Source organism: Poeciliopsis prolifica, unplaced genomic scaffold (assembly GCF_027474105.1).
Source record: "Poeciliopsis prolifica strain line A6 unplaced genomic scaffold, Auburn_PproV2 SCAFFOLD032, whole genome shotgun sequence".
In the NCBI taxonomy this organism is placed as follows: domain Eukaryota; kingdom Metazoa; phylum Chordata; class Actinopteri; order Cyprinodontiformes; family Poeciliidae; genus Poeciliopsis; species Poeciliopsis prolifica.
Genome location: NW_026562407.1, coordinates 1,416,078 through 1,435,984, shown reverse-complemented (window position 1 = coordinate 1,435,984; position 19,907 = coordinate 1,416,078). Strand labels below are relative to the sequence as shown.

The following is a 19,907-nucleotide window of genomic DNA, read 5'->3' as shown; positions in this document are numbered from 1 at the left end:
GGAAGAGCTGGAACAGACTTCCTTTGTGCCACACTGTGGATAATTCACTTTATTTCCCTTTTAAAAGACATAAAGATATGATTCAACTGAAGGGCGTGGGTGAGCTGATTAATTGCCAATTAATGTTTAACGAGGTACAGCTGTGTTCAATTAACACTGCTTCAGACCGAGTCTCTCGCTTTTTTTATCCCCGCTCAAGTATCAAACCTTCACCTCTTCTTCCGCTCGGTTCCTCAAGTTTTACTCGAGAGGGGAGCTTCATGCGCCGACGTTTGGACGTTCAGAGGAACGCTGCGCTCCGGCAGAGACAGAGGTGGAGGTGGTGTGAACGTAAGGCCCACAATAAACCGCACAGAGGAGGCAAAAGTGCTGTGAAGAGTGTCAGTTTTCACGGCTTGCCCCAAATTCTACTCTGGATTTTCTTTTTTTTTTTTTTACTTTGACTAAGCCGTTTCCACAAATAAATATTTGGATTGGTCTTTTAGGGCTGTTTGACTCTGACTTGTTTACCTGTTCCTGTTGAAATGAAGCATAAGCCACAGCATGACGCTGCCACCTCCATGTTTCACTGCAGGATGGTGTATTCACTGCATCAGTCTGGTAGACTCATACCGATACTGTCAACATGTTTTTTAGTGGTTGTTGCAGTCTGAAATAATCAATTTTGTGGCACCTTTTTCAAGACGTTGAGGTCAAAGTTGCTTATTTTTTTAAGCATAACAAAATAGTAGAATTTTTAGTTTTTGGTTCTTGACATGGCAGCTTTAACACAAGTTAAGTCCTGAGGAGTTGTCAGAGAGTAAAAGAATTATTCTATTTGTTTCATTCAAGTTACCATGAACTGTAAGTATGGAAAAGGTAAATATTACCATTTACCACATGCCTTTATCTTTCAACACGTCGTGAAACAGGAAGTTGAGTCAGAAAAGGCTTCAGATTTGTCAAAATTCAGGCGAGAGCAGCGATTGGTCATATTTTGCAGAAAACGTCGTGATAACAGCAAATCTGTGCTTAATTTGTAAGTGATGACTGAATTTGCATCACAACTTCCTGAAGGAACTCAGTAATGTGCAGCGTTTGTCTTTCCCTTCAGCCGTTTAGCCAGAATCGGTAAATTTGTCCTCACCTGACTCTGGTTTCAGCTCCTCCAGAACCGTCACCAGGACTCAGCATGAGACGTTCAAACCTTGGGACATTATTTTATGACCAAAACTTGTTTAAAACGTCCTCCTCGACCCACCTGCTGTGTTGTTGCTGTTTGCTCTCTAACGAACCTCTGAGGTTTTCACAAAACAGTTGGTTGTTGCAATTTGAATTTACAAGGTAACTGATTAATAACTCATCATCAACATAGTTTTTTTAAATATTAATTTCATTGTTAATATTGTGTCTGAAAAATGTTCACAATTCCACCTTTTTCCCACCATTATGTGCCGCAGCGCGTCGCCTCGCTGCAGCAGCGTTTGTGCATCTGTGCGTGAGCCAGCCGAGCTCAGCTCCGGCCTTTAGCTCGCTCCATCAGGGCTACGCTTCCAATACAAACATGGCGGAAAAGCCATCTGATTGCAGCCTAACGAGGCGGGTTCTGAATGTTAACATTTCCAGAAGGCTGAACTTGTCTGAAAGGTGGAAGTATTTTAATCCCGGTGCCACTAAATTGAGGTTTGCCTCGTTATGAACCACAGCGGCATGAGCAGCTGCCAATGAGCCAGGAAGAGTCAAGTTTTCTGTTTTCGTTCCGTATTTCATGGACGAGCCAAACGTCCTCTGCCGACATGTGCTAATGTGTGGACATCTTCCGCTTTATATATATTTTTAAACTGGATTGTTCTCACAAAGTCACTCCCGGAGCTTCTGTAGTTCAGCCGAGACACCATCTTGTTTTACAGTTTGAAGTGATTGAAATAAAAGCAAGTTTTCAAAAATATTTTCATTTGTAATTTCTTTAAAAAAGATAAAGGGAGAAAAATGATTGATTAACTGGAACATCATGAACTGAAGTCTGTTTTTCAACATCAATTTCCTATATTTTGCTGCTCTAGTGCGTTTTTTAATACTTTTAGTTGCATCATTGCTGTGATGTTCTATTCTAATAAGCCCAATTTGTTATTTGACGGAGTCGGAGAACAAGAGACCGAAAAGAAACAGACGTGACATTTCCAAATTTTGCTTGCTAAAAAGTTTTGAGTGCTACTTTGTGTTGGTGCGACCGCAAATATTTTGGTGAAATAAAAGTTTGTGGTTAAAATGTAACGAGGTGTAAAGGGTAAAAGCCACTGAGACATTTTAATTCTCCAGCATGTCTTGCTGACCCAGAGGCTCCGCCTGTGTCTCCTCATTCTGCTTCCCGTCTCTTCGTCCGTCTGGACAGCTTCCCCGTCTTTCACTCTCAGCTCCTCTTCAGGGCTGACATGGAAACGCCTGCAGCGCCGCGACTCACACAGACATGAACGTAAATACGAGAGCAGGAGCAACAATAGATGTGAAGTGTTGCGCCTGTGTGCTGGAGTCAGTGTGTGTGTGTGTGTGTGTGGACTGCCGGTGTGTTTTTATGGGCTTTTTCTTTTTCCTCCTTCCTGTTTTGGCTTTCATTACTATCTGATACCTCCACCCATCTGCTCACAAAGGAGAGCGGGACACAAGAAAGGAGGAGAGGTGGAAGAGTTGGCTGTCACTCTTCATACTCGCTCCTCCTCTTCCTCTTTCTCTGCTCTCCCTTTCTTTGTCCTGCACCTCCCTGTTTGCCTCCTCCTCCTCTTCCTCCTCCTCGTCTCTCCTCTTCTCCTCCTTTCATCTCTAGATGCAGGCAGAATGGAGCTCGGCTTTCTCTGAAAACCCAGCAGGTGTGTGGTGTGTCTAATTGTACGCGAGTGTGTGTTCGACTGTGAGAAATGCGCTTTATGGTCTCGCCTGGTGTGTGTGTGTCTGTGTGTGTGTGTGTGTGTGTGTGTGTGTGTGTGTGTGTGTTAGCCATGAGGAGTTTGTATTGGGCATATCTTGTTTCCTCCGGGGAGCCCAGGCCCATTTCCACTGTCTGCTGAAGCCAACCAACCCAGAAGGGCATCGATAATCTATTAGAGGAGAAACTCAGTCACACAAACACACACACACACACACTCATAAACCTTCGCTGCTTACCTGCCACAGCTGCACACACACCGAGTGAGTGTGGGTTGGAAGCGGGTGGGCCAACCTGAAAAATCAAACAGAAAACAGACGGTAGAAATAAGTCTGAATCAGGCAACAGTCCAAAAAACTTGTAGGTTTTAGGGACCAGGTTTTCCCACAAGTAGATGAAATACTTGGATACTCGAGAACCCATCATAAAACTGCCTATTTTAACAGTTCAAACACCTAATATAACTTATTCCAGATAATGGAAATCATCTCAGCACTTACAGAAAAGCATCATATGTACAGTCTTGGGGGTTCAGCCAATCAGCACCAAGGAAAATAAAGCCAGCTTCTGGCATGAAGTCAAGTAGCGTCAAGTTTCCCATGTTACATCTTCTTTTCATATTTTAGATGCTCTATGAGAAAAACTGAATTTCCACAAGTAAATTGGAGATCCTCAGAAATATTCACAATTATTGAAGCGCAAATAGTCATCATGGTCAACGTTTACTGTGAGGAGGATGGAGCTACAGCGAAAAAAGAGGACAGCTCCACCTTGAAAAAGTAGTGTTAAATTTTATATATTATAAATAATTACAAGACGTTTGTAAAACTTAATACGTTTACATTTGTACTAGACAACTTAATAAATCAACTTGGATAAACTTAATTTGATTCATTTCAACAAAGTGACACCATATATTTAAATTGTCTATCCTGCATCTTCTGCATGCAGGTGAGATGATACAAATAGCTACATAGTCAAAACAACGCCTGGTTTAGATCCAGGGTCGCTATCTTGTAATTTCTGGATAAATCCTTGAATCAAACGGCTTAATTAAAGGCCTTTCCATTAACCCTTGTTATTTGATTCAGGTGTGCTGGAGCAGGGATGCAGGTAAAAGCTGCAGGACAGCAGCTTCTGAGGACTAGAGCTGCCGACTTCTGGTTTAGTTCAATGCTTGTTCAAGTGGTAGAATGGCCTAGTTAAAGTTCAGGCCTAAAAGATTTAGGAGATGGATTTGTGCAGATCATCTTCAGTCCATCTGACTGAGTTTGGTACATTTTTCTAAGAGGAATGGGGAAAAAATGAGAGAAAAGCAGTTCTGATTTTTTTTTTAACTCAGTAAAAATAAAATGAAATCATTTTCTGTCCCTTTTGTATCTTCAGATACACAAAAATCCCAACAAAACATGAAATACATTCACGTACGAGGCAACAGATGGTTTGAAGCACATAAAGGAAAGCGATAAAGTTAACTAAATCCAGAATAGATACAAATAAGAAAACCTAAAAAAAATAGTTTCAAGGTTTCTTAAACGTTGTTTTCTTTTGGATGCAATTCTAAAAAGGTCTAAAAAGGATTTGTGCTCACATACAACACCAATTCAGTGTGGAAACCTTAACCCCACTGAGCTGCATTTTCCTTTAAAGGAATCAATGTTTTAAATCTCACACTCTTTGCTCACCTTTACAGGCGCAGCAGATAAAAGCTTGAATGTTGATGTTTCACATTCAACTTTAGTGTTTATAGTTCAAATTAGAAATATATAAATAAAAAAAAACAACCTCCAAATAGTTTTGAATCAGGCAATCGGAGGTAGAGCTCTGAAGACACAAATCCTTAAACTAAGAGATGCGAGGACGTGTTAGCAGGAAAAGTACACTGTAGTGATAATATTTGAATAATCTGATGTAATCCTGGCTTTGAAAATAAAGAGACAAACTAATGAACGGAACTTGATGTACGACTCGGAGCAGCAGCCATTACAGCTGCCAGACAAACGATGATATCCTCGGACATCCAGGCTGGCAAAAACACAATGACGGACAAACACAACATGGACACAAACCAGCACACTCACACACACACACACATAGCACCAAATAAAGCACATAAACAAGCCACAAGCATGATGTAAGAAGGCGCAATATCAGACATCACATAATTGAAGCTAAAGCCTGTTTTTTCGTCCAGTTAAGTGGGACAGCAGCTAAGCCCTGAAGATGCAGCGTGTTTACAATAACAGCTCAGATAGAGACACGGCGCTTTGCTGCCAGCCTCATGGATATTTACTGGAACCGTACACAAATACTCAGGCTCTCCTTAAAGTAACTGGCTGTTATTCAGCGAGACATCGCAGACTGCAGCTTTAGTTTAAAGGGCGGACATCTTTGTCAATAATAATCATCTGGACACAGAGGTATTGTTAAAGCCATGAAAACAACTCAGAAAAGGATCGTCACGTTCTTGAGTGCTGTTATTTCCCAACTGTCATCTGACAGCGGGCATAGCCAATATTTTCTGTTGATACCTACTACGTGTACAGCCACACTCTTGGGTGTGGAGGTTGTTACTGAGGGAAGAAGAACCAAATTTGGTCATTTTTATCACCAGTGAAAGTTTTTTAGACAAACAAGCACCAATTCATACCACAATGAAAGATCATTTTGTGTGTATTCATTAATTCTATATTTTACTTACTCTGCAGTGAGAAAAAGTCCAGAAAGTATTTAGTTTGACAGGAAGTCATAATTTGCTGCATTTGTTTTATAAAAATAAATAAAACCTACAGTCAATTCACGTGTAAGATGCATCAAGGTTTATCTCCAAAAACGTTGAACAGACGTGTGCTTTAACATGCACCCATGTTAAAGTACATGGACGCAAATTATTTGTTTACCGGTCGGAAACAGGACAGAAATTCAGCTGAGACATTTCAGATGGAAATATCAGAATGTAATCATGTTTGATTTAAGCTGTCAAAGTAAATCTCGTGGAACTCCAAGAGCTCAAAGGCATTAATGAGCGCGTCTGACACATCTGAATTTATTCTTTAGCTTATCAACACCTGACACACTGCTGTCACAAATTTATCTCTGAGAACAGAAAACCGGAGCAATCATTACAGGAAAAGCTTTAAAATTCCATCATCCACCGTTTTTCTTTCTCGTTTGTTTTTTTTCTTCTTCTTCTTCTTTTTTGGTGGTTAATCCCTGGATTCTTGCCGTCTGGAATTCCTCCACAGATTATCCTATGGCTTAAACTATAAGGAGGACAGAAGAGGAGGAGGAGGAAAGGCAGCAGCTCACCCTTCACTTCACATCTCCCTACTTTCTCTGCATTCTTTGCTTTTCCTCTCCTGCGAGGGACGGGGGGAAACAGACAGCCGGACTGACTCACAACAGCCCTGTGATCAGACTGACAACATGGCCTGGGGGCTCACAGAATGGCTCTATATAGATATACAGCTACTGCAGAAAGGTGAGACGAAGAAAAAGATAAAAGAAAAAAACAAAGCTGAGCCCCGGGACAGAGCCTTGAGGCGCTCCATCCAAGATGGTGGCACAGCAGTGGCGGCTTCCCCTCCGGGCTGCAGAAAAGACCCAACCAACCAGCAGCTTTGGAGCCGCTCCACTCCAGTTTACAGGCTGCCTTTGTCTGGCTGAAAACAATCACCGCCTCCCCTGTTTCCAATTTACAGGGAGAGGTGGCTCTTGTACAGTGGGATAATTGTGCATTTTGTGACGAGGCGGAGCCCTCCGCGATGGGGTGAGGCCGAGGTTATCCGGCCCTGACCGATGGAAGGGTGAAGGAGTTGAGCTGCTATTTTTAGACAACGTGTCATTTAAGCTTTCGGTGTGTTTCCTACATTGTGGCGAAGGGGTGAAACACAAGCAGGGACACGTGGACGACTCGGCTTCAGGAGCTACTGCATCCACTCGCAGATTCCAGCGTCACCGAAAATAAACAACTAACAATGCAGACGAGGGAAATGCACCAACAGATCGCAGGCGTTCCTCACCGGTGCTTTGGGGAAGTGTGTGCAAACAGTCACGCACTCAACGCTCGCTGCCAGACCACGGCCCCTGTGTGTGTGTGTGTATCATCGCCCGACCTGCGGGGCTGAGGAAAAGCTGAGAGAACCAGAGAGAAGTGATGCACAAAGAGAAGAAACGTGATGCGAGATCAATGTCTTATCAGGGGAGGATCGAGATGGAGAACATATGGAACATCTTTCCTCATCCATCCCATTCCCCTTCATCCGACACGTGGGAATTTTAACTCCTCATGGAGTTAACTACCAGCTAAACTTTTATAATGAGCTTCCTCTCCTCCAACTCTCTCCATCTTTCATGCTTCCCACTAAACCCACTGGCTTTCATGTCGATGATTTACTCAGATCATGTAGTCGGCCCAGCCAGTTGTGCTCGTTACCTTGAAGACGTTTCATGTGACGGCTGCATTTTCTCAGCGTGGACAAGCATGGGCATAAAAAACCCCAAAGTGGATTTACTTCTTATTCCACCGACTAAGAGAAAACAAATGAATGATAATATTTGCAACATATAAATTTGGTTTGCTCGTCACATTTTTCAGTTTTTGGTCGATTCATTGATCGCTTTAATCCTCTTGACAGCTTCTTCTTCTAACCTGGAAGTCGAAGCTAAACCCAAGCTTCTTGATCTGGATAATGTCTAGATGGCAAACAGGGCATTCAAATGACTTTGTTTTGGATTTTTGTTATTGCACACTGTGAATTGAAGAATATGTATTAAATCTAGTTCACACTCATCCAAAATTAGTTTAAGAAAATCACTAGAACAGTATCTTTGCTCTGTACCACAGCGCTAAATGCAAAGCCAACTTCAGAAGTGTTTCATAATTAGTGGAAGAATCAATAAATTTTTTTTTAATTAAAATTATGTAATGAAAAACTGATGGAAAGGTTTAGGAAAATGAGTTTTGAAAATTGAAAATTTGTAGGAATCTTGTCTGATCTCCTCCAAGTAACAAAACCATGCACAGATTAGTCATCTGCTGCTGAAGCAGCAGTGGGTAATTCAGATTAATAACCTGTGCTTTTGTGGTAATCTATGAATGATCCAGTTTGGGGTTTTTTTTGTACCACAGAACTTAAAACCATCAATTATTAACTGACTGAGGAAGTTGCTTCCCCTTTTTTTCTTTCTTTTCTTTTTTATACCAGAGATGGGTACAAACAGACGTCAATTTTTAAAAATTTATTACAGTATATTCCGGTTTAGCAAGTATTTGTTCTAGACATTTGCTAAAACGCCAAAATAATTTTATTTTAGGTGTCGTTCTTTAGCTTGGGTGCAACGAACTTGGCTAATAAAGCTCATCCTGACGTTTTAGCATTAGCAGAAAAAAGATCCTGCCTTTACGTTTCTGTTTAACCAACGACAAGCAACTGAATCAGGTTGTACGTTTATATCCAACGTTGGAGTAAATACCATAAATCAGATATTTTTACACAATGCCATCATTCTTTTGATGCAAATAGGGATAAATTTAATGAACGGCATTTTTCGAGAAGTTGCAATTTCATTGCTCTGGGTTTGCTGCACTCGTCTCAAAAAAAAAGAAAAGAGCCTAAAATGAAAAATAGTAAGTAATAGTAATTTAAAAAACCCAAATAATTATTGTGAGAAAGAGAAAGGTTTTGACTCATTCAGCCATTGTTCGATGGAAAAAATGCAGTTTACCTGTCTGCTCCAGCAGCAGTCTAAATAAAGTAAGAGTATATCATCTGTCTGACATTCCTCAGAGAACCTGTTTGGTCTGGAAGCAACTCATATACAGCTGACACAGACTTGAAGGTTTACAAAGAACAAAAATACGAAAACAGGGTTATGAGCAGCAGGACTGTAATAAATCCAGACCAGAATTTCAAGAAGGACGTGAAAAATGTTTGGCAGAGAGGAAGATATCAACCTTTTCCAAAAAAACACCCTGCAAAAACTGGACCCGCCATGTTTTCAAAACAATAATAATGCACTTTGTTTTGCTTTGGTTCAGACCGAAAAATAAAAGCTGCTACCGGTTCGGCTTTGATGTGTGCAGCCCTGACCCGAGAAAGGACGAGTCAGCGAGTGTCAGACGGGGACACGGGCCGGGCCAGGAGGAATTTACAGCTCGCTTAAATCACAGCGACCTTAACTCCCACCAAAACCCACATCAAAGCTGTCCACTTTCAACAACATGTATGTGGTAAGTTGTGTTTCATTAAACGAGAAGCTGACTTTCATTAACACCAGATGTGAACTCCAAGAGCGTCTAGCGAGATGTCGGCGGATGAGGACGATATGGGCGAAGCTGAAACACAAATCATCATTGGGACGTTAAGTAAGTCGGACACATGTAATCTACACTTTTATGATTTATGCGTCCCATTAAGCCCTCGGCTCCCCCCACCCGGGTTCATGCGGCCATTAATATGAGTTATAACGGTTTTAATGAGAGTCGTGACAGAGTCCGTGCGCCTGGTCCCTGTCTGTGTTGCTAAGGTGTTCCACGCAAAGCTGAGGAAAAAGCTAAACATGCCACACATTGTCCAAATCACAAGACTTCACATATCCCAGAGCGAAGAAAGGAGATTGAACTTGGAGCTGAAATCGTGAAGATGTGTTCAAGCTGCAGCCGAACAGCAAATGCCGCTCTGCTAACGTGTGCGGCGGAATGAAAAGAACTTGGGCGGAGACGACGAATTGATGTAAAAGCAGTAAGTCAGACTGCTGCACATGTGTGGTGATTAGAAATGTGTGCCACATTGTTTCTGATGAGCCTTTCTTCCTTTCTATACCTGCGATCTTCACCTCATTGCAGGTTGGATCTCTGACCGCGTTGCGTTTCCTCTGAATGCATCGGTGGGCAGAAATACAAGTGGTGAGAGTCAAGCCTGGTTTATTTGTGTAGCAAATTTTAGTAACAAGGCAGCTGAAAGCGCTTTACACTATAAAGACATCATTCAGTATCCAATTAAGAAACAAACATTACATCAAATGCAATCATGCACATCCACTGTATTGATCGATGTTGCAGTTGATAGGAATCAAAGGCAACTGCAACAGCTGGGGGTTTAGTGTCGGTTTAAAAGAACTCAATGTTCGGCTGTTTTACAGTTTTCTGCAAGTTTGTTCCAGATTTGTGATGCATAGAAGGTGAACAAGAACCAGAACCAAACACAGAGAGGCAGCAAAGCTGATCTGATCTGACAGACCTGGAGGTTTGATACAACAGATCTTTGTTTTGAAAGCCTTTTTTTGTAAAAGCCTGGCTTTTACAAAAAAGAACCAGAAACCAGAAAGCATAGCTTTTACAAAAAAAGGTTAAAGTTAGCTCAAAGAAAGCTAAAAAAAAAAAAAAAAAAATCAAAAATTGTATTAAAACTATGATTGATTTCATTAATCTTAATTTATGAATTGGTTTACCAAGTGGTTTGGGAAGCTCCAAACCACTTGGTAGTTTATGAAAGTATGACTCCCCAATGGAATTTTTTAGCAACATTTTCAGTTCAATTTCACTGTCGGATTTGAGGTATCAATAAATTACAGAAACAGAGTCTGGTTTGAATGAAGAGGGCGAGAAACAGAGAAAAGCTTTGACAGGATAAAACCAGCAACTGGCTAAAATGAACACGAAGAAACGGCTTCCAGTCGCCAAAGAACATCTTGAAGGTCCCTGAGATCTGGTTTACAGCTGGGTTATGGTGTAAAACAATATCCTAGGCTTTGAAGCTCTCAGACAACTGTTCAATCCATCATGTGAAAACGGAAAGAGGAGAGCACAGCTGCAAACCTGGACTAACTAAACCAAACTCAGCCCAGCCAAACAAAAGAGTTGCAAAAAACACCGGTGTCATTATTCTGTGTCTACATGCGGTTTATTTTTTTATTATTACTATTATTATTTTTTGTAGCTCTCTCGCCTGTACGCCCCTCACTTTCACAAACAAACATGGAGCCACCCAGATTCTATTCTACTTTTTGTGTGCTTTTCTTCCAGCGTTGCAGCGCCACCGATTGGTCTGGCATACTAACTGCAGTGTTTTCAGTGGCGCTCCATCCTGACCTGTGAAATGCGCATTTTTTATTAATCGTTTACAAAAACGTAACACATTCGTAACATTAACTGCTACTCCTACTTTTAGGGAGTTATTTTTTTTTATTGAAAACAAACTAAACTACATTACATATTTAGAACCAAACAAGTTCAATTCTAAGATATTATATAAATTTATGAGCAGAGGACAGGGCTTCAAGCAGCCAAGAGGCTCATGATGGTGACTTCAACACAGGATCTGTGGAAGATCTGAAACATTTTATTTCAAACTGGGCAAGGAGGAAAAGAAAATAAAAAAAGACATTGCAAGAGACTGTCGCTTAAAATCCAAATAAAAAACACTAAAGTTTGTCTTTGCACTGTTGCAAAATGTGGAAAGGTCCAGGCAGGATAAATACCTTTGGAGGGAACTGTTTATGCATGTGGGGAAAATAAATCTGGTTTGTATAGCTTATCGGCTCAGCCGTTAAACTGGCAGAGCACCTGAGGACCTGGTGACGTTTTTAAAGCTCACAGTTCAGCTCTGGCAGAAACAAGGCTTCATATTGGGTCACAGTGCTACAGAAAATCACCATTCCACTGTGCAAACATGGCCTTGCAAACAGGTAGGAGATAGCTCTGTGTGTGTGTGTGTGTGTGTGTGTGTGTGTGTGTGTGTGTGTGTGTGTGTGTGTGTGTGTGTGTGTGTGTGTGTGTGTGTTGTCATTTCATGTTGCCAGCAGCAGACACAGCCTCACTGGGAAGGCGTCAGGGCTTTATTTATTCATCAACCTTCCTGGAACGGGCAACAAGAGACAAGGTCAATACATATTGTACACATGTGTGTGCACGCACAGAGGACACACACACACACACACACACACACACACGCACACACACACGCACACACACACACACACCAACGCACACGCACTCAGGCCACCTATAGACCAGTATACAGTAAATACTTTCCTGGGATCCCTCTGCCAACATGTGTGCCGTAATGAGTTCTGTTCAGACACTTGTTGGCCGAGAATCTGAGCCCAGAACGAACACAGACCCCGTTAAAACACACTCGCGATGCATTTCCTCAATAAATGCCCCGCATAGGCTGACTCAGCACGCAAAAGAAAAAGAAAAAAAAACTGTGGAAAAAGTGGAGATTAAGAGGAAAACAAAGGTAGAAAACATGCTGTAGGAGGAGCTATGTGCACACAAGCAGAAGAAAGAAAAAAAAAAAACACTCCTTTTACGCACATTACTTTACATCTGGCTCCTCTTAAAGGAGTAGTATGAGCTAAATGTGGCTTTCGGAGTGTGATCTGTTCAGCGCTTTGAAAGAAGACTCAGCGTGAGTCCGTGCACACACACACACACACACACACACACACACACACACACACACACACACACACACACACACACACACACACACACACACACACACACACACACACACACACACACACACACACAGTCGCTGTCAGACACACAAACCACACGCAGCTGTTGTGCGTCTACTGAAGGGCCACGTGAAGGACAACAGCACACAATTACCAACAGAGGTAGATGCATATATGTGAGTGAGCTTGGAAGAGTCACAAGTTTTTTTCAGTGGAGATCCTCAGACTGTGTGTCTGCTTGATGCGCAGCGACTCGCGGGATCTGGCTGCAGAGTGAAAATAAACCTGCGTGTCAAACCCAATTGCAGATTGTGATGATGAAACAGCAGCGCCGAATCCAAACGCTGTTCCACCTCGATGCACAACGGCCAACACTCAGCGCCTGCACTCCTTCAGGTTTCTGCAGGACATCTGGTGGACTTGTTGAGCAGGACGCTCCTGAGCGAATCTGAGTGAGGAGGAGGAGGAGCGCCCAGAAATGAAGGGGCTGCTGACCGCGCAAAGACTTCAAACGGTGCAAACAAGTAGATATTGCCTCCCCTAAGCGTACACAGAGGCACTATCAGTGCACAACAGGTCAGCGCGCCCTTGAGTTAACACCAAGAGACTAAATGAAAGCTGGTATTTGTCCTGCAGATGTGCAAACCCACAACATTTGACAAAAAACATGTGCTTAAAAAGAATCCAGCTGACTGAGGAGGTCCACCCCGAAACCAGACCTCAACATGCTTAAGTAATTCTCCAAATATGTCATTGTAAGGCCTTCAGCAAACACTTTCTACTCTTGATTTCAAAGTGCAGGCCTGTTCAATCAGAAATAGACTGCACAAGTTAAACTGGAAGTAAATCTGCATATAGAGCAAGGCCGGGACTTCCAGGATCAAGTTGTTTTCTTTGGGATGACAGATCAGAAAACAAGTTTTCTATAAACCATTCAACATTCCAGGAACTTTTCCTGGAATGTGAAACCAACTACAAAGCACAAAGGTGTGAGAGTCATGGTTTGGGAAAGCTTTTACCAGAGTAGGATTTGTCCTGCTCATCATGACAACAACCCAAAACCCCAAGACAAAAGTCCCAGACAGATAAACAGCACAGATCTAAAAACTGCAGCAGTTATCCAAACCACTGGTGTTCTTTCTCCTTTAAATAGGACATTTTAGTTGACAAAATGAAGGCGGAGATGAAGGAAACACGAGAAAACAAGGATTGACTTGTGAAGTTCTACAGATGTAATAGAAATATAAATTCCAGACAGAAACCGTATTTGGTACCATGAAAAGTTGACATAATTCGCCCTGACGTCTCTCCCTTAAACAAAATCTCTCCGTTTCAGGGTTAATTGGGAACTCTGGTGAGGAGGTCAGAGGAGGTCAATGAGGTCAAGAGGAGAGGCTGGGGAGCAGGAGGAGTGAATCTGAAGGCCACAGCGGTTCACCGTGTGGAATGTGGGCTCAAGCAACAGTTTATCTCAAAGTTCGCCCACAAATTTGTGCTTCAGTCACTCAAAACTACAAAAAAGGAATGATTATCGTAAATCCTTACAACTAAGTGGGTAGAATAGTTCACAAGGTGAACTGTATACAGTTAAGTTTTTTCTTTAAAAACAGAAATACCTTGTTTTATCTATTAAGAATGCCTTCAGCTTTTAATTATATGCAACATCACAGTAATGATACTAATTATATTTTCAGGAATGTGTTTTGAGGAATATGAGTGGACTGACTTTTCTTAGTTGCAAAATAATTTTTTCTTTTGGATGCAGATTATTTAAAAAACTAAATCCTACTTGTTTAGTATGTTTAGTAGGAACCAATGTGCAACAAATAGTTTTGTTTTTGTTGCACATTGGTTATAAAACTTTAAATGCTTTTCCATTTTTTAAACTACATTACGTATTTGGAAGAAAATTGGAGCAATTCTAAGAAATTGTAGTTTTTTTATGAGCAGAATTGGGGAAAAAAGTACAAGCAGAAGTTTTACATATGTAGAATAAATGTACAAATTTTTCTATCTCAGCAAAACAAAGCTGACTAGATTTATGTTTCCAACTGTTAAAAGGTTGTGATTTTTCTGCAGAACACAAATCAACACAGGGATAGCATGGACAATTGTTACAGATAAGATCTGCTCCCTCCCCCAAAAAGGGGCGGTCCTTATATCAGCTTTGGAAAACTAGCAACCCTGCTGCTAATGCTATAAGATGCTAACAAAGCAGAAGATGTTCACAGATGGTAAATTAATTCAATGCTGAGACATCTACCTGTTTAAAAATTAGGCAAAACATTTTGGTTGTTTCATACCACATTTTGAGTTACTATTGGGAAACTATATCTGCCATGACAAGTTAGATGGTCGGCTCTGCATCCCCAGACCCAGAACCAAACATGGAGAAGCAGCATTCAGCTTCTATGCGTCACAAATCTGGAAAAACCTTCTGGACAACCGCAAAACAGCCGAAACACTAAATTACTTTAAATCTAGACTAAAACCCAACTGTTTGGAGTTGCTTTTGAAACATAACACAAACATTTGACTTCACTAAATAACATTTAAAAGTGGGTCAATCAGTGCCATTTTTTGCCTATTACACGTTTGGCCATTTCTAGTTTTCCCCCCCCATCATTCACTCAATTATTTCAAATATATATATATGAATAAAGACAGACTTCATAAGCAAATCAGGCTGTCGGGATTGAGCTGATTGAGTCAACAAACCTGAGAGCAAAGACTCTGCTCTCTACTTTTGAAAATGGAGAACCAGTTGCTCCTACCGCTCCATTGTTCAGGCACTCAGAACCAATTATGGTTGTACATAATGATACTTTAGTAGACAGAAAATGCAGGTAGACGAATCAAAACCGAAAACAGATCCAGTTAGACTGCCGCATCAGGTAATTGTGCACATATTTACCTATTTGGAATAAGCTTGACAGAAGTGGTTATGTATATATATTATTCTTTCATATGAACTGTACAGCATGGGTTTTCAGACCTATTATGAGACAGCCAAGTGACAGACAGAGCAGTAATTGGAAAGTTATGAGAAAGGAAAACAAAGCAGAGAGCACGTTGTGAATGAAGGAGCAAACAAACAGAAGATGACATTCGCTTAAGGTTCAAGATAGATGGGGAGGGAGCCGAAGTCAAACAGCAGGGAAAACACAGGAGAGAATGAAATGTCACAATAAACATTTAGCAGGAGAGGCGTCAGGAAGGAAAATGTATCTGTCTCTATCGCTCTCGAGTCGGCCGGAGCTCTTTGAGGCGGCAGCGTGGGTGGTGCAGGAGGATAAGGTGCTCGCGTCTCAGCGGAGAGCGACACAGGCTAACTGGTCTGAACTCGGCGGCTAGTGCTAACCTTTATGGGTTACGCAGCTGGTTTGATGTGGAGCCCACACACAGCGGCAGGATGACGAGCAGAGTGCATCGGCCACACCGCCGCAGAGGGAAGGAGGAGGATGTGGGAAGAGCCGGGCGGCATGACTGTTTATGTGAGCATAAGAGGGCCTCGTGAGAACGGGATGCGTGTGAACGTGATGTGGGATGATCGGGGGTACCGACATGCTTGAGTGTTACTGGATCTGTGCGTGTAATGGAGGGGTGGTGGATGAGGGGGGGTTTAGCGCACGCGCTGGCCCAAACATACGCGCAGGTGGGACAACAATGGCTTTGGCTGCGAGGGTGTGAGAACAGATCAATGTGAGGTGAAACACAGGCGGGACAGTGAGAGCTCAGAAGACGGGTCAGAGTTCAGGTGAAAATTATTAGTTATTGAGAAGCCCAAAAATGTAAAAATGAAAGAAAATAATAAAAATCGAGCAGCAGCCGGAGGAGAATGATGGATCTGGCCCCGTCCCAGCTTTGTCTTTGGTCTCAGGGGAGGGGAGGCTGGCAGAGGCAGGCGGCCAGGCGGGCGGGCGGCTCCTGGCCCCGCTCCAGGCCACACACTGTGCCACGTTGCCCGGGAAAATGGCCCCGGCTGATGGGTGGTGGAGCGATCCCAAGTCCAGCCCTCCCAAAGCACTTCAGCCTGGCCCCCAGGGGGCCCATTGTGCCTGGAGCTCCACCACTTGACACATCTGGTCCCTTCAGTTTGGCGAGGACTCATCCACCATGAAACTGTAGCCGTGGGGGCCCACAAAGATGTTTGTGCAAGAACCTGAACCTGATTGTACAAACAGCGGAGTAAATGTTACAAGTTAAACTTCTGAGTGGTGCCTCATTCGCAGTTAGTGAAGTAGTTAGTCTGAGGCGGATTTCTAATGGAATCCCGACACATTCAGGTTCCAAAGTGGGATTATCCTTTAAAAGGTTATGAATTAATAATTTAATTTTGTGCACATAAACAGACTGTTTCATGCCCATTTTCTGCAACCACTTGGTATCAGTTCCTCTTTCACGATAAGTATTTTCAGAAATTATGGATACAAGTAGCAGTAAATTCACAATAATCTAATTTGCAACATAATTTTGTTTATTTTCTTAAGACTTTGTATTAAACCCAATAAAGGCTGAGATGGACTTAAAGTTTTATCACCACTATTGTGATAACAAACATGACAATTCGGGTGAAATGATTATATAACAGCAAATCAAAAACTAGGCTCACATGTGAATTAAATGGCTTTTCAACATTATACATAGAGGCAATCGAAAGTGCTTCCAGTAGGGAGGAACAATATAAATTTAAAGTATAAATCAGGATACTTTTTGAAAAATGAAGAGGACGGTGAGAGTAGAAGAATATTTAAAAATTAACTACCAAACAACTCAACAACTTGCAACAACTTGAATCTCAACAGGCAACATTAATGTGACAAAAACTGCATTAAATCCAATTTTCAAATGTATTGATTTAATTGATTGCTCTTACAAAATGCTAAAAAAAGGATAATTTAAATGACCATCATGCTAACTTTCTTCCCCCAAATAACAATAAATTGTACAATAATTTTCCTCACCTGTGTCCTGCAATAAATTTTAATTTACGACCCACAAAGTGGGAAAATGGATTTGTACCAGTTTAAACTCTAAAGACGATCACCACCTATTAGTATAAATCTTTGACATAGATTTCAGAAAGGATAAAAACAATTCAAATATTAAGATTATTAAAATTATGAGAAAATATATACGTTTTTTTTTTTTTACCAACAAAAGTTGTTAAACTACAGATGAGGTTTCAGTGACAATCAAAAGGTGGCGGCTCTGGATCTGATTTACTAACCAGCTGGTGATGGAAATTGCCACACATGAACGTTAAATATTCAGATCTTAATGATGAATACTTGAAAGGTCTGTTATTTTTTAACTGTATTCTTGTGAAAGGAAACAGCTGCTGAATAAGAGCAGGCACAGTGGTTCTGACTGATGCAATCATTTGTGGGTAAAATGTGTGTTTCTGTGTGTGTCGGTGCCAACTAATTAGATCTCTTACAGCAGCTTCCAACTCAGACAATGACATCTGCCTAATTAAGATTTTAACAGCTTATTTTCCCAACATCCTCAGCCAGCAGGTTTAACAGATCCACGAGTCGACTTGGCTCAGTCGATAGGAAACAGACTGAGCAACTTCGAGGAAGTGGGTCAACTTCTCTGAACTGCAAGCGCCGCAGAAATATCAATGTGAAAACTCACCAAGACTGAACCAATGCCAGTACACTTTTATAAGATTAGTATTTGCAGGAAGTTTTCAAAATTGAAAGTGAACAGTCACAATTAAAATGAAGTGTTTTCAGCATGTTGCCTTGAGCCTCTTGTATTTTTAAGACTTTCTTAGATAGAGTGGCTTGGGTTACCCGGAGCTGCACTGGACCCCCGCCTACTCACAGCTCGGTTTTCACATACTTTTCTGTAGAACGTAACATGGTTATAAAATTCAGAGAGTAACGTCATATCCTGATTGCTTAGTCACAATTGAAGGGAAACGTGACCGAGCAACCCTTGCTGAGCCCGGCCCATCACCTCGCAACCCAAGTAGAGCTCCAGCATATTTGGTCAGCTGGTTTTTGGCTGCTGGAAAAGTCCTTAGATGCTGACTTCCCATGCAGAAACCACTTACTGCATTCTTGTTGGTTGTTCAGGAGGCTCCACTTCTCCTTTTCAAAGATGTACAGTTGTTTAATTGAACACCCACTTTAACATTTGAGTGTAAACATGGAGTTGGAGGAGCGTGGACATCATCATCTTATTTGAATTTAAAGTGAACATAAGTACTAATACAGCTTGTTTCAAAGGGAGTTTAAAATAGGCAGAACTGACCAGACTAAAATATCATTACCTAAGAATTATTTTGTGCAATAAATGTAATGAACATGTTTTTCCATTGCCTATAGACCCATCCTAACTTGTTCTAAGAAGTATAACTGGTCAGCTTTAAAAAATATGTACCTTCAATCAAAATAAAAGTTGATATTCAAAAGAATAAATCTTTAAAGCAATAATGAACATGGAATTGGAAAAGGGTAGAATACAAAGAACAAAGCAATGTGTGGGTGAACACACATTTATCACATAATGTCTTCATTTATGTGTCACAGTTTGAAGGCAGCTCAATCTGACAGACGCTTGTTCTCCAGTAACCTGGATAAACCAATCGGATGCCAACCAAGATTGCACTACTATTACATCACAGAAAACCATATAACAGATGCTTTCTAATTCTCAATACTGTACATTCTGCCCCAGGGTGAAGTCTGTGTGGGTATTCATATCCAGCGTTTCCAAAAATGACCTCGATGCTGATCCTACAATCACTGAGTCTCGAGTTACGGCCAGTCCTCCTTCTCTCAGTCTCCGCTGAGATATAAGGTTACCACTGGCTCCAGACTCTGCTCCTGTTCCCCTCACCTCTGTCTCACCTGACCGGCGGACGGCACCAAGCATGGGCTGAAATGTGAGGATGAGAAGCCGGAGACCGGATGGAGGGAGGAGGACAAAGACGGTGAATGAAAGGGTGGAGTGGGAGTAGACAGGCAGAGATTTGTACAGCGGGAGACAGCGATGGGATTCACTGATTGTCTGTCCACCTGTGAGACCGCCGCTACGAAAACAGACAAAATGTGGGCAGTAACGGATTTCAGCAGACTGAAACCTTAGGAGGAAGATGGGGGGCGGGGGAGGCCCCACACGACATCTTTATCGAAATATCCTGGGGGCCTCAACAGGGTTGGGCACACACACACATATGCACACGCATTCACCTCTGACCTTTCCCCTCCCCCCAAATGAGCCCCACATAGATGAGGTCATCCAGCAATAGGTCAGACCCCACTGGAGGAAAACAGGAATGGAGAGACGGTAAAAGGAAAAGGAAGTTTGTTTTTGCCCAAAAATCGTCCGTTTTTAGACAAAAGGAAGTTTCTCTAGATGAGACTGAAGTCAGTTTTTCAAACTAACAAAACAAAAATCCTGACGAGTGGAAAGTTTTTAACTGCAGCTGCTTCCTGCTGTGTTTCTCAGACATATTTACCCACTTCCTCTCACAAGAAGCACATATTTATGAGAAAGAGAGTTCTGTTCAAAACTTCGAAAATCGCCT

At 41.8% G+C, this 19,907-nt stretch overlaps 1 protein-coding gene across 1 annotated transcript in view; it reads right to left on the bottom strand.

Moving 5' to 3' along the window:
* Positions 1-19,907, bottom strand: part of kdm6ba (lysine (K)-specific demethylase 6B, a) — a 105,547-nt gene that overhangs the window by 63,555 nt on the left and 22,085 nt on the right. Inside the window, exon 4 of the mRNA XM_055051225.1 lies at positions 3,139-3,193. The gene's annotated coding sequence lies outside the window, so the exon portion shown is untranslated. The remainder of the gene's footprint in view (positions 1-3,138; positions 3,194-19,907) is intronic.